The following is a 17,241-nucleotide window of genomic DNA, read 5'->3' as shown; positions in this document are numbered from 1 at the left end:
CCTTCTCCTCACAACGCTCGATGTCATTGTCATCACAATACTCCATGAACCCTCTCATCACATTGTTCCTTGCCCTTGACATTACAATCCTCCATGACCCATGTATGACAGTGTTCCGTGCCCTTGTCATCACAATGCTCCATGACCAATCTCATCACAATAATCCATGAAATATTTCAGACCAGTGCTCAATTCCCTTCTCATAACAATGCTCCATTACCTCTGTCATAACAATGCTCCATGACCATTGCCATCACAATGTTCCACCGCCTTGTCATCACAAGGCTCCATTACCCATGTCATCGCAATGATCCAAGACACGTGTAATCAAAATGCTCCATGAACTTGTCATAACAAAGCTCCATGACGCATGTCATCAGTAGGTTCCATGGCCTTCTCTTCACAGTGTTCCAGGCCCTTGTCATCACAATGCTCCATGACCCCTGTAATCACAATGCTCCTTGCCCCTATTCATCTCAATGATCCATGAACCCTGTCATAAAAATGCACCATGCCAATCATCCTAATGTTTCATGCTATTGTCATCACAATGAAATCAAAATGCTCCATGACCTCTGTCATAACAATGTTCCAAACCCTTGTGATCACAATATTCCATAACAGTTGTCATCACAATGCCCCATGACGCTCGTCATCACAATTATCCATGGTTTTCTCATCACAATGCTCCATGTCCTTTGTCATCACAATGCTCAATACACTTGTCATCAAAATGCTCCCTGACACTTGTTGTCTGTATGCTCCTTGAACCCAGTCATGACAAGGCTCCTTGCCTATTTCTTCACAATTATCCATGCCCTTTTCATCACAATCCGCCCTCACCCCTGTTATCACAATATTCCATGGGCCCTGTCATCACAATGCTTCATCCCCTTATCAGCACAATGTTCCATGACCCCTGACATCACAATGTTCCATAACACCTGTCATCAATATGCTCCATGACCCATTTCATCCCAAAGCTCCATGACCCCTGGCATCACAATGCTCTATAACCCCTGTCATCAAAATGTTCCATTACACTTTTCAGCAAATTACTGCATGACCCTGTCATCCAAATGCTCCCTGCCCTTCTCATCACAATGCACCACACACTTGTCATCAAAATGCTCCATGACCTTTGCCATCACAAAGCTCCATGACCCACGGCATCACAGTGCTCCATGTCATTGTCATCATAATGCTCCATGAACCCTCTCATCACATTGCTCCATGCCCTTGTCATGACAAAGCTCCATGACACTTGTCATCACAATGCTCGATGCCCTTCTCATCACAATGCTCCATGCCCTTGTCATTACAATCCCCCTTGACCAATGTATCACAGTATACCCTGCCCTTGTCATCACAAAAAACCATGAAATATTTCAGACCAATGCTCAATGCCCTTCTCATCACAATGCTCCATTACCCCTGTCATAACAATGCTCCATGACCCCTGCCATCACAATGTTCCACGGCCTTGTCATCACAAGGCTCCATGACCCTTGTCATCACAATGATCCAAGACCCCTGTAATCACAATGCTCCATGCCCTTGTCATCACAAAGCTCCATGATGCATGTCATCAGAATGTTCCATGGACTTCTCCTCACAGTGCTCCATGCCATTGTCATCACAATGCTCCAAGAACACTGTAAACACAACGCTCCATGCCCCTTTTCATCTCAATGTTCCATGAGACTTGTCATCACAAGTCTCCATGGTCATCACATCACAATGCTCCAGGACTATGTCATCACCATGCTGCATTCCCTTGTCATCACAATGCTCCATGAACATTTTCAGCCCAGTGCTCCATGAACTTCTAATCACAATGCTCCATGACCAATAGCATCACAATGATCCATGACCACTGTCATCACAACACTCCATGACATATGACAACACAATGATCCGGGACACTTGTCATCACAATGCTCCAAGACCCCTGTAATCACAATACTCCATGAACATTTTCAGCCCAATGTTCCATGACCCTTGTCATCACAATGATCCATGCCCTTGTCATCACAAAACTCCATGACACATGTCTTCAGAATTTTAGATGGCCTTCTCATCACAACGTTCCATGCCCTTGTCATCACAATGCTCCATGCCCTTGTCATTACAATGTGCCTAGACCCCTGTAATCACAATGCTCCATGCCCCTTTTCATCAGTATGCTCCATGAGATTTGTCATCACAAGGCTCCATGACTTTCTCAACACAATGCTCCAGGACCTTGTCAACACAATGCTTCACGACCTTGTCATGAAAATTCTCAATGGCCCTTGTCATCATAATGCTCCAATCCCTAGTCATCACAATGCTCCATTATATTTGTCATCACAATCCTCCATTACATTTGGCATCACAATACTCCCTGCCATTGTCATCGCAATGGATCATGACATAAGTCATCACAGTGCTCCCTGACACCTGTCTTCACAATACTCCATGACCTTCTCTTCACAATGCTCCATGCCATTGTCATCACAATGCACTATGCCCACTGTCATCACAATAATCTTTGAAACTTGTCAGCCCAATGCTCCATGCCACTGTCATAACAATGCTCCATGTACCTGTCATCACATTGCTCCATGCCCTTGTCATCACAATGCTCCATGACTTGTCATTACAAAGCTCCATGACCCATGACCCATGTATCACAGTGTTCCGTGCCCTTGTCATCACAATACACCATGCTACTCTCATCACAATAATCCATGAAATATTTCAGACCAATGTTCCATGCACTTCTCATCAAAATGCTCCATTACACCTGTCATAACAATGCTCCATGACCCCTGCCATCACAATGTTCCACGGCTTGTCATCACAAGGCTCCATTACAGTTGTCATCACAATGCCCCATGACGCTCGTCATCACAATTATCCATGGTCTTCTCATCACAATGTTCCATGATCTTTGTCATCAGAATGCTCAATACACTTGTCATCACAATGATCCCTGACACTTGTCGTCAGTATGCTCCTTGAACCCTGTCATGACAAGGGTGCATGCCATTTTCATCACAGTGTTTCATGCCCTTTTCATAACAATGCTCCAAGACCCGTGTAATCACAATGATCCATGCCCTTGTCATCACAAAGCTCCATGACGCATGTCATCAGAATGCTCCATGGCCTTCTCATCACCATGAACCATGCCCTTGTCATAACAATGCTCCAAGACCCCTGTAATCACAATGCTCCATGCCCCTTTTCAACAGAATGCTCCATGAGACTTCTCATCAAAAGTCTCCATGGTCTTCTCATCACAATGCTCTAGGACTTCTCATCACCATGCTCCATTCCCTTGTCATCGCAATGCTCCATGACCAATATCATCACAATATTCCATGACCACTGTCATCACCACACTCCATGACACCTGACAACACAATGATCCGGGACTCTTGTCATCACAATGCTCCAAGACCCCTGTAATCACAATGCTCCATGCCCTTGTCATCACAAAGCTCGATGACACATGTCATCAGAATGTTCCATGGACTTTTCATCAAATGCTCCATGCCCTTGTCTTCACAATGCACCATGCACGTGTCAGCACAATGCTCACTGACCCTTGTCATCACAGTGCTCCAAGCCATTGTCATCACAATGCTCCATTACCTTTGTCATCAGAATCCTCCATGAAACTTGGCATCACAATGCTCCATGCCATTGTCATCACAATGGGCCATTACATATATCATCACAGTGCTCCCTGACAACTCTCTTCACAATAGAGCAACACCTGGTCATCACAATTCTTCACGCCCTTGTCATCACAATGCTCCATGACCCTTGTCATCACAATGCTCCGTGACTCCAGTCATCAAAATGCTTCATAAGTTTGTCATCCGAACGGTCCATTCTCACGTCCTCACAAGGCTCTGTGACCTTTGTAACCACAATGCTCCATGAACTTTTCATCACAATGCTCCGTGACCCTTGTCATCACAATGTGCCATGCGCTTTTCATCACAATGATCCACAACATTGCCATCGCTATGCTAAATAAACCATGTAATCACAATGCTCCATGCACTTCTCATCCAAATCTTCTCTCACATGAAATATCACAATGTTCCATCACTAGTCATCACAATCCTCCCTCACCCCTGTTATCACAATGTTCCATGACCCCTCTCAACACAATGCTACATCCCCTTATCATCACAATGTTCCATGACCCATGACATCACAATGTTCCATAACCACTGTCATCAAAATGCTCCATGACACTTTTCATCCCAAAGCTCCATGACCCTTGGCATCACAATGTTCTATAACACTTGTCATCTTAATGTTCCATTACATTTTTCATCAAATTTCTGCATGACCCTGTCATCAAAATGCTCCCTGCCTTTCTCATCACAATGCACCACACACTTGGCATCAAAATGCTCCATGATCATTGTCTTCACAAATCTCCATGACCCTTGGCATCACAATGCTCCATGTCATTGTCATCACAATGCTCCATGAACCCTCTCATCATATTGCTATATGCCCTTGTCGTCACAAAGCTCCATGACACTTGTCATCGCAATGCTCGATGCCCTTCTCATCACAATGCTCCATGCCCTTGACATTACAGTCCTGCATGCCCCATGTATCACAGTGTTCCGTTCCCTTGTCATCAGAATGCTCAATGCCCACTCTCATCACAATAATCCATGAAATATTTCAGACCAATGGTCAATGCCATTCTCATCACAATGCTCCTTTACCTCTGTCATAACATTGATCCATGACCCTTGCCATCAAAATATTCCACGGCCTTGTCATCACAAGGCTCCATGACACTTCTCATCACAATGCTCCAAGACCCCTGTAATAACAATGCTCCATGCCCTTGTCAGCACAAAGCTCCTTGACACATGACATCAAAATGTTCCATGGCCTTCTCATCACAATGCTCCATGCCCTTGTCCTGACAATGCTCCAAGACCCCTGTAATCACAATGCTCCATGCTACTTTTCATCTCAATGCACCTTGAAGCCTGTCATCAAAATGCACCATGCCCATCATCATAATGCTTCAGGCTATTGTCATCACAATGAAATCAAAATTATCCATGACCACTGTCATCATAATGATCCAAACCCTTGTGATCACAATGTTTTATAACACTATTCATCACAAGACCCTCTGACGCTCATCATCACAATTATCCATGGTCTTCTCATCACAATGCTCCATGACCTTTGTCATCACAATTCTCAATACACTTGTCATCACAATGATCCCTGACACTTGTCGTCAGTATGCTCCTTGAACCATGTCATGACAAGACTCCATGCCTTTTCATCACAATGATCCATGCCCTTTTCATCACAGTGCTCCCAGACCCCTGTACTCACAATGCTCCATGCCCTTGTCATCACAAAGCTCCATGACACATGTCATCAGAATGCTCCATTGCCTTCTCCTCACAATGCTCCATGCTTTTGTCATCACAATGCTCCAAGACACCTGTAATCACAATGCTCCATGCCCCTTTTCATCAGAATGCTCCATGAGAGTTGTCATCACAAGTCTCCATGGTCTTATCATCACAATGCTCCAGAATCTTGTCATTAACATGCTCCATTCCCTTGTCCTCACAGTGCTCCATGACCACTGTCATCACAATACTCCATGAATATTTTCAGCCCAATGCTCCATGAAATTCTCATCACAATGCTCCATGACAAATATCATCAAAATGTTCCATGACCACTCTCATCAGAACACTCCATGACACCTGACAACACAATGATCTGGGACTGTTGTCATCACAATGCTCCATTCCCTACACATCACAATGCTCCATGACCCATGTCATCACAATACTCCATGAACACTTTCAGCCCAATGATCCATGACCCTTGTCATCACAATCGTGAATGCCCTTGTCATCCCAATGCTCCATGACCCCTGTATTCACAATGCTCCGTGACGCTTGTCATAACAGTGCTCCATGACACCTGTCATCACAATGCTCCATGCCTTTGTCAACAAAATGCTACATGACCTTGTCATTACAATGCTCTATGTGCTTGTCATCACAATAATCCATTACCATTGTCATCACAATCCTCCATGAAACTTGGGATCACATTGCTTCATGCCCTTGTCATCACAATGCTCCATGATCCTTGAAATCAAAATGATCCATGACCTCTCTCATCACAATGCTCCAAACCCTTGTGATCACAATGTTCCATAACACTTGTCATCAAAACGCTCCATGATGCCTGCCATCACAACACTCCATGCCGTTTTCATCACAATGCTCCATGACCTTTGTCATCACAATTCTCAATAAATTTGTCATCACAATGCTCCCTGAAACTTGTCGTCAGAATGCTCCTTGAACACTGTCACAAAAAGGTTCCATGCCTTTTTCATCACAAAGCCCCATGCCATTTTCATCAGAATGCTCCATGTCATTGTAATCAAAATACTCCACAAGCTTGTCATCAGAATGCTTCATGACCCATGTCATCACAATTATCCATGCACTTGTCAGCACAATGCTCCCTGACCCTTGTCATCACAATGCTCCAAGCCATTGTCATCACAATGCTTCATTACCTTTGTCATCAGAATCCTCCATGACACTTGGCCTCACAATGCTCCATGCCATTGTAATCACAATGGGCCATTACAAATGTCATCACAGTGCTACCTGACACCTCTCTTCACAATACAGCAAGACCTGGTCATCACATTGCTCCATGCCCTTGTCATCACAATGCGCCATTCCAACTGTCATCGCAATACTCCATGAAACTTATTAGACCAATGCTCCATGCCCTTCTCATCACAATGCTCCATGCCCTTGTTATCACAATGTTCCATGAACCCTGTCATCACAATTCTCTGTGACTCATGTCATCACAATTCTCCATGACCTTTGTCATCACAATGGTCGATGCCCTCATCATCAACACTCTCTGTGACCTTTTTAAGCACAATGCTCCATGAACATTTCATCACAATGCTCTTTGACCCTTGTCATCACAATACTCTATGCCTTTCTCAGGACAATGCTCCATGCCCTTGTCATCACATTGCTCCATGACCCCTGTCATCACAATGCTCCGTGACTCCAGTCATCACAATTCTTCAAAACATTTGTTATCACAATGGTCAATGCTCGTGTCATCAAAATGCTCTGTTACCTTTGTAACCACAATGTTCTATGAAATTTTCATCACAATGCTCCGAGACACTTGTCATCAAAATGCTCCATGCTTTTGTCAGAAAAATGCTCCTTGACCCTTGTCATCATAATGCTCCAAAACACCTGTAATCACAATGCTCCATGCCCTTGTCATCACAAAGCTCCATGACACATGTCATCAGAATGTTCCATGGACTTCTCATCAAAATGCTCCATGTCCTTGGCATCAAAATGCTCCCAGACCCCTGTAATCACAATGCTCAATGCCCCTTTTCAAATAAATGGTCCATTAACCCTGTCATCACAATGCATCATGCCCATCATCATAATGCTTCCAGCTATTGCCAGCACAATGAAATCAAAATTCTCCATGACCTCTGTCATCACAATGCTCCATGACCCCTGTCATCACAATACTCCATGAACATTTTCAGCCCACTGCTCCATGACACTTGTCATCACAATGATCCATGCCCTTGTCATCCCAAAGCTCCATGTCCCCTGTATTCACAATGCTCTGTGACGCTTGTCATAACAGTGCTCCATGACACCTGTCATCACAATGCTTCATACCTTTGTCAGCAAAATGCTACATGACCTTGTCATTACAATGCTCTATGCGCTTGTCATCAAAATACTCCATTACCATTGTCATCAAAATCCTCCTTGAACCTTTTGATCACATTGCTTCATGCCTTTGTCATCACAATGCTCCATGCTCCTTGAAATCAAAATGATCCATGACCTCTGTCATCACAATGCTCCAAACTCTTGTGATCACAATGATCCATAACACTTGTCATCACAACGCTCCATGATGCCTGTCATCACAATACTCCATGCCCTTTTCATCACAATGCTCCATGACCTTTCTCATCACAATTCTCAATACACTTGTCATCACAATGCTCCCTGACACTTCTCGTCAGACTGCTCCTTGAACCATGTCATGAAAAGGCTCCATGCCTTTTTCATCTCTATGCCCCATGCCATTTTCATAACAATGCTCCATGCCATTTTCATCAAAATACTCCACAAGCTTGTCATCAGAATGCTCCATGACCCTTGTTATCACAATTCTCCATGCACTTGTCAGCACAATGCTCCCTGACCCTTGTCTTCACAATGCTCCAAGCCATTGTCATCACAATGCTCTTTTACATTTATCATCAGAATCCTCCATGACACTTGGCATCACAGTGCTCCATGCCATTGTCATCACAATGGGTCATTACATATGTCTTCACAGTGCTCCCTGAGACCTCTCTTCACAATACTGCAAGACCTGGTTATCACAATGCTCCATGCCCTTGTCATCACAATGCGCCATTCCAACTGTCATCAAAATACTCCATGGAACTTATTAGAACAATGCTCAATGCCCTTGTCATCACAATGCTCCATGCCCTTGTTATCACAATGTTCCATGACCCCTGTCATCACAATGCTCCGTGACTCCAGTCATCACAATGCTCCATGACCTTTGTCATCACAATGGTCCATGCCGTCATCATCAACAGTCTCTGTGACCAATTTAACCACAATGCTCAATGAACATTTCATCATAATGCTCTTTGACACTTGTCATCACAATGCTCTATGCCTTTCTTATCACAATGCTCCATGCCCTTCTCCTCACAATGCTCCATGACCCCTGTCATCAAAATGCTCCGTGACTCCAGTCATCACAATTTTTCATAACATTTGTCATCACAATGGTCAATGCCCGCGTCATCACAAGGCTCTGTTACCTTTGTAACCACAATGCTCCATGAACTTTTCATCTCAATGCTCCGTGACCCTTGTCATCACAATGCTACATGCCTTTGTCAGAAAAATGCGCCATGACCGTTGTCATCACAATGGGCCACGCGCATTTCATCCCAACGGTCCAGAAATTTGTCATCACAATGCTCCATAAAACTTGTAATCACAATGCTCCATGCCCTTCTCATCACAATGCTCCATTACACCTGTCATAACAATGCTCCATGACCCCTGCCATCACAATGTTCCACGGCCTTGTCATAACAAGGCTCCATGACAATTGTCATCACAGTGCTCCAAGACCCCTGTAATCAAAATGCTCCATGCCCTTGTCATCACAAAGCTCCATGACACATGTCATCAGAATATTCCATGGCCTTCTCATCAAAATGCTCCATGCCCTTGTCATCACAATGCTCCCAGACCCCTGTAATCACAGTGCTCCATGCCCCTTTTCCTATCAATGGTCCATGAACCCTGACATCACAGTGCATCATGACAATCATCATAATGCTTCTGGCTATTGTCAGCACAATGAAATCAAAATTCTCCATGACCTCTGTCATCACAATGCTCCATGACCCCTGTCATCACAATACTCCATGAACATTTTCAGCCCAATGCTCCATGACCATTGTCATCACAATGATCCATGCCCTTCTCATCCCAATGCTCCATGACCCCTGTATTCACAATGCTCCATGACGCTTGTCATCAGAGTTCTCCATGACACCTGTCATCACAATGCTCCATGACTTTGTCAGCAAAATGCTACATGACCTTGTCATTACAATGCTCTATGTGCTTGTCATCACAATACTCCATTTCCATTGTCATCACAATCCTCCATGAAACTTTTGATCACATTGCTTCATGCCTTTGTCATCACAATGCTCCATGCTCCTTGAAATCAAAATGATCCATGACCTCTCTCATCACAATGCTCCAAAACCTTGTGATCACAATGTTCCATAACACTTGTCATCACAACGCTCCATGATGCCTGTCCTCAAAATACTCCTTGCCCTTTTCATCACAATGCACCATGACCTTTGTCATCACAATTCTCAATACACTTGTCATCACAATGCTCCCTGAATCTTGTCGTCAGAATGCTCCTTGAACCCTGTCACCAAAGGCTCCATGATATTTTCATCACAAGGCCCCATGCCGTTTTCATCAAACTGATCGATGTCATTGTCATCAAAATACTCCACAAGCTTGTCATCAGAATGTTCCATGACCATTGTCATCATAATTCTCCATGCACTTGTCAGCAAAATGCTCCCTGACCCTTGTCATCACAATGCTCCAAGCCATTGCCATCACAATGCTCCATTACCTTTGTCATCACAATCCTCCATGACACTTGGCATCACAATGCTCCATGCCATTGTCATCACAATGGGCCATTACATATGTCATCACAATGCGCCCAGACACCTCTCTTCACAATACTGCATGACCTGGTCATCAAAATGCTCCATGCCCTTGTCATCATAAATCGCCATTCCAACTCTCATCGAATAATCCATGAAACTTATTAGACCAATGCTCCATGCTCTTGTCATCACAATGCTCCATGCCCTTCTTATCACAATGCTCCATGACCCCTGTCATCAAAACGTTCCGTGACTACAGTCATCAAAATGCTTCATGACCTTTATCATCACAATGGTCCATGCCCTCATCATCAACAGTCTCTGTGACATTTTTAACCACAATGCTCCATGAACTTTTCATCACAATGATCTTTGGCCCTTGTCATCGCAATGCTCTATGCCTTTCTCAGCACAATGCTCCATGACCATTGTCATCACAATTCTCCATGCGCTTGTCAGCACAATGCTCCATGACACATGTCATCACAATGCTCCATAAACCTTGTCATCACAATGCTCCATGCGCTTCTCATCACAATGCTCTCTCACAAATGATATCACAATGTTACATCACTATTCGTCACAATACTCCCTCACCCCTGTCATCACAATGTTCCATGACTCCTGTCATCACAGTGCTACATGCATTATCATCACAATGTTCGATGACCACTGACATCACAATGTTCCATAACCCCTGTCATCAAAATACTCCATGACCATTTTTATCAAAATGCTCCATAATCCGTGACATCACAATGTTCCATAACCCCTGTCATCAAAATATTCCATGACCTTTTTCATCAAATTGCTCCATGACCCTGTCATCACAATGCTCCCTGCCCTTCACATCACAATGCAAAACGCCCTTGTCATCAAAATGCACCAAGACATTTGTCATCACAAAGATCTATGACCCTTGGCATAACAATGCTCCAAGCCATTGTCATCAAAAGGCACCATGAACGCTCTCATCACATTGCTTCATGCCCATGTCATCACATAGCTCCATGACACATGTCATCAGAATGTTCCATGGCCTTCTCATCACAGTGTTCCTTTCCCATGCCATCACAATGCTCCATTACCCCTGTCATAACAATGCTCCATGACCCCTGCAATCACAATGTTCCACGGCCTTGTCATCACAAGGCTCCATGACACTTGTCTCCAAAATGATCCAAGACCCCTGTAATCACAATGATCCATGCCCCTTTTCAACACAATGCTCCATGAACCCTGTCATCACAATGCCTCATGCCCATCATCATAATGCTTCATGCTATTGTCAGCACAATTAAATCAAAATTCTTCATGACCTCTGTCATAACAATGATTCAAACACTTGTGATCACATTATTCCATAACACTTGTCATCACAATGCCCCATGACGCTCGTCACCACAATTATCCATGGTCTTCTCATTACAATGCTCCATGAACTTTCTCATCACAATGCTCAATACACTTGTCATCACAATGCTCCCTGACACTTGTCGTCAGTATGCTCCTTGAACCCTGTCATGACAAGGCTCCATGCATTTTTCATCACAATGATCCATGCCCTTTTCATCACAATGCTCCTAGAACCCTGTAATCACAATGTTCCATGCCCTTGTCATCACAAAGCTCAATGACACATATCTTCAGAATGCTCCTTCGCCTTCTCCTCACAATCCTTCATATCCATGTCATCACAATGTTCCAAGACCCCTGTAATCACAATGGTCCATGCCCCTTTTTATCAGTATGCTCCAAGAGATTTGTCATCACAGTGCACCATGGTTTTCTCATCACAATGTTCCAGGAACTTATCATCACAATGCTTCACGACATTGTCCTGAAAATTCTCAATGGCCCTTGTCATCATAATGCTCCAAGCCCTAGTCCTCACAATGCTCCATTATATTTGTCATCACAATCCTCCATTACATTTGGCATCACAATGCTCCCTGCCTTTGTCATCGCAATGGACCATGACATATATCATCACAATGCTCCCTGACACCTATCTTCACAATATTCCATGACCTTCTCATCACAATGATCCATGCCCTTGTCATCACAATGCACCATGTCCCCTGTCATCACAATAATCTATGAAACTTGTCAGAACAATGATCCATGCCCCTGTCATCAAAATGCTCCGTGCCCTTGTCATCACAATGCTCCATGCGCTTGTCATCACAGTACTCCATGACCCCTGTCATCACAATGCTCCATGACTCCAGTCAACACAAGGCTTCATAAGATTTGTCATCACAATTGTCCATGCCCGCGTCATCACAAGGCTCTGTGACTTTTGTAACCACAGTGCTCCATGAACATTTCATCACAATGCTCCGTGATCCCTGTCATCACAGTGCTCCATGCCTTTGTCAGAAAAATGCTCCATGACCCTTGTCATCACAATGTGCCATGCGCTTTTCATCACAACGGTCCACATATTTGTCATAGCAATGCTCCATAAACCCTGTAATCACAATGCTCTATGCCCCTTTTCATCTCAATGAACCATGGACCCTGTCATCACAATGCACAATGCCCATCATCATAATGCTTCATGCTATTGCCATCACAATGAATTCAAAATGCTCCATGAGCTCTGTCATAACAATGCTCCAAACCCTTGGGATCATAATATTCCATAACACTTGTCATCACAGTGCACCATGACACTCGTGATCACAATTATCCATGGACTTCTCATCACAATGCTCCATGACATTTGTCATCACAATGCTCAATACACTTGTCATCAAAATGCTCCCAGACACTTGTTGTCTGTATGCTCCTTGAACACTCTCATGACAAGGCTCCATGCATTTTTCATCACAATGATCCATGCCCTTTTCCTCACAATGCTCCAAGACCCCTTTAAACACAATGCTCCATGCCCTTGTCATCACAAAGCTCAATGAAACATGTCTTCAGATTGCTCCTTGGCCTTCTCCTCACAATGTTCCATGCCCATGTCATCACAATGTTCCAAGACCCCTGTAATCACAATGGTCCATGCCCCTTTTCATCAGTATGCTCCATGAGATTGGTCATCATGTCTCTATGGATTTCTCATCACAATGCTCCAGGACCTTGTCATCACAATGCTTCACGACCTTGTTCTGAAAATTCTCAATGGGCCTTGTCATCATAATGCTCCAAGCCCTAGTCATCACAATGCTCCATTTTATATGTCATCAAAATCCTCCATTACATTTGGCATCACAATGCTCCCTGCCATTGTCATTGCAATGGACCATGACATATGTCATCACAATGCTCCATGACACCTGTCTTCACAATAATCCACGACCTTCCCATCACAATGATCCGTGCCCTTGTCATCACAATGCACCATGTCCACTGTCATCACAATAATCTATGAAATTTGTCAGACCAATAGTCCATGCCCCTGTCACCACAATGCTCCATGCCCTTGTCATCACAATGCTCCATGACCCCTGTCATCACATTGCTCCGTGACTCCAGTCATCACAATGCTTCATAACATTTGTCATCACAGTGGTCCATGCCCGCGTCAGCAAAAGGCTCTGTGACCTTTATAACCACAATGCTCCATGAACTTTTCATCAAAATGCACCGTGACCTTTGTCATCAACATGCTCCATGCCTTTGTCAGAAAAATGCTCCTTGACCCTTGTCATCACAATGTTCTACGCGCTTTTCATCACAAAAGTCCACAAATTTGTCATGGTAATGCTCCATAAAAATTGTAATCACAATGCTCCATGCCCTTCTCATCACAGTGCTCCATTACCCCTGTCATAACAATTCTCCATGACCCCTGCCATCACAATATTCCACGGCCTTGTCATCACAAGGCTCCATGACACTTGTCATCACAATGCTCCAAGAACCCTGTAATCACAATGCTCCATACCCTTGTCATCACAAAGCTCCATGACACATGCCATCAGAATGTTCCATGTCCTTCTCATCAAAATGCTCCATGCCCTTGTCATCACAGTGCTCCAAGACCCCTGTAATCACAATAATCCCTGCCCCTTTTCATCTTAATGCTCCATGAACCCTGTCATCACAATGCAACATGCCCATCATCATAATGCTTCCGGCTATTGTCAGCACAATGAAATCAAAATTCTCCATGACCTCTGTCATCACAATACTCAATGATCATTTTCAGCCCAATGCTCCATGACCAATGTCATCACAATGATCCTTGCCCTTGTCATCCCAATGCTCCATGACCCCTGTATTCACAATGCTCCGTGACTCTTGTCATCACAGTGCTCCATGACACATGTCATCACAATGCTCCATGAATTTGTCAGCAAAATGCTATATGACCTTGTCATTACAATGCTCTATGCACTTGTCATCACAATACTCCATTACCATTGTCATCACAATCCTCCATGAACCTTGGGATCACATTGCTTCATGCCCTTGTAATCACTATGCTCCATGCTCCTTGAAATCAAAATGATCCATGACCTCTGTCATCACAATGCTCCAAACCCTTGTGATCACAATGTTCCATAACACTTGTCATCACAACGCTCCATGATGCCTGTCATCACAATACTCCATGCACTTTTCATCACAGATCTCCATGACCTTTGTCATCACAATTCTCAATACACTTGTCATCACAATGCTCCCTAACACTTGTCGTCAGAATGCTCCTTGAAACCTGTCAACAAAAGGCTCCATGCATTTTTCAACACAATGCCCCATGCCATTTTCATCACAGTGCTCCACGCCACTGTCATCAAAATTCTCCACAAGCTTGTCATGAAAATGCTCCATGACACTTGTCATCCCAATTCTTCATGCACTTGTCAGCACAATGCTCTCTGACCCTTGTCATCTCAATGCTCCAAGCCATTGTCATCACAATGCACCATTATCTTTGTCATCAGAATCCTCCCTGACACTTGGCATCACAATGCTCCATGCCATTGTCATCACAATGGGCCATTACATATGTCAACACAATGCTCCCTGACACCAGTCTTCACAATACTGCATGACCTGGTTATCACAATGTTCCATGCACTTGTCACCACAATGCACCATTCCAACAGTCATCACAATAATCCATGAAACTTATTAGACCAATGCTCCATGCCCTTGTCATCACAATCCTCCATGACCCTTGTCATCATAATGCTCCATAAACTTTTCATCACAATGCTCTTTGATCCTTGTCATCACAATTCTCTATGCCTTTCTCAGCACGATGCTCCATGACACATGTCATCACAATGCACCATGTGCTTGTCATCACCGTGCTCCACAATATTGTCATCACAGTGCTCCATAAAACTTCTCATCACAATGCTCCATGCACTTCTCATCAAAATGCTCTCTCACCACAGATATCACAATGTTACATCACTATTCTTCAATATACTCCCTCACCCCTGTTATAACAATGTTCCATGACTCCTGTCATCACAATGCTACATGCATTCTCATCACAATATTCGATGACCACTGACATCACAATGCTCCATAAGCCCTGTCATCAAAATGCTCCATGACACTTTTCATCAAATTGCTCCATGACCCTGTCATCACAATGTTCCCTGCCCTTCTCATCACACTGCACAACACACTTGCCATCAAAATGCTCCATGATCTTTGTCATCATAAAGATCCATGACACTTGGCATCACAGTGCTCAATGTCATTGTCATCACAATTCTCCATGAACACTCTCATCACATTGCTCCATGACCTTGTCATCACAAAGCTCCATGACACATGTCATCAGAATGCTCCATGGCTTTCTCATCACAATGCTCTATGTGCTTGCATTCACAATGCTCCATTAACCCTGTCATAACAATTCTCCATGAAACCTGCCATCACGATGTTCTGTGGCCTTGTCATCACAAGGCTCCATGACCCTTCTCATCACAATGCTCCAAGACCAATGTAATCACAATTCTCCATGCCCCTTTACATCTCAATTATCCATGAACCCTGTCATCACAATGCACCATGCCCATCATTATAATGCTTCATGCTATTGTCATCACAATGAAATCAAATTGATCCATGACCTCTGTCATAACAATGCTCCAAACCCTTGTGATCACAATATTCCATAACACTTGTCATCACAGTGCCCCATGACACTCGTCATCACAATTATCCATGGTCTTCTCATCACAATGCTCCATGACCTTTCTCATCACAATGCTCAATACACTTGTCATCAAAATGCTCCTTGACACTTGTTGACTGTATGCTACTTGAACCCTGTCATGACAAGGCTCCATGCCTTTTTCATCACAATGATCCATGCCCTTTTCATCACAATGCTACAAGACCCATTTAAACACAATGATCCATGCCCTTGTCATCACAAAGCTCCATGACACATGCCATCAGAATGTTCCATGTCCTTCTCATCAAAATGCTCCATGCCCTTGTTATCACAGTGCTCCAAGACCCCTGTAATCACAATGCTCCATGCCCCTTTTCATCTCAATGCTCCATGAACCCTGTCATCAAAATGCACCATGCCCATCATCATAATGCTTCCAGCTATTGTCAGCACAATGAAATCAAAATTCTCCATGTCCCCTGTCATCACAATACTCCATGAATATTTTCAGCCCAATGCTCCATGAAACTTGTCATCACAATGATCCATGCCCTTGTCATCGCAATGCTCCTTGACCACTGTATTCACAATGCTCTGTGACGCTTGTCATCACAGTGATCCATGACACCTGTCATCACAATGCTCCATGACTTGGTCAGCAAAATGCTACATGACCTTGTCATTACAATGCTCTATGCACTTGTCATCACAATACTCCATTACGATTGTCATCACAATCCTCCATGAACCTTGGGATCACATTGCTTCATGCCCTTGTAATCACAATGTTCCATGCTCCTTGAAA

The sequence above is a fragment of the Mesoplodon mirus genome (genome assembly GCF_964341445.2).
Source record: "Mesoplodon mirus genome assembly, contig: HAP1_SCAFFOLD_29, whole genome shotgun sequence".
Classification (NCBI taxonomy): Eukaryota; Metazoa; Chordata; class Mammalia; order Artiodactyla; family Ziphiidae; genus Mesoplodon; species Mesoplodon mirus.
This window is presented reverse-complemented; position numbering follows the sequence as displayed.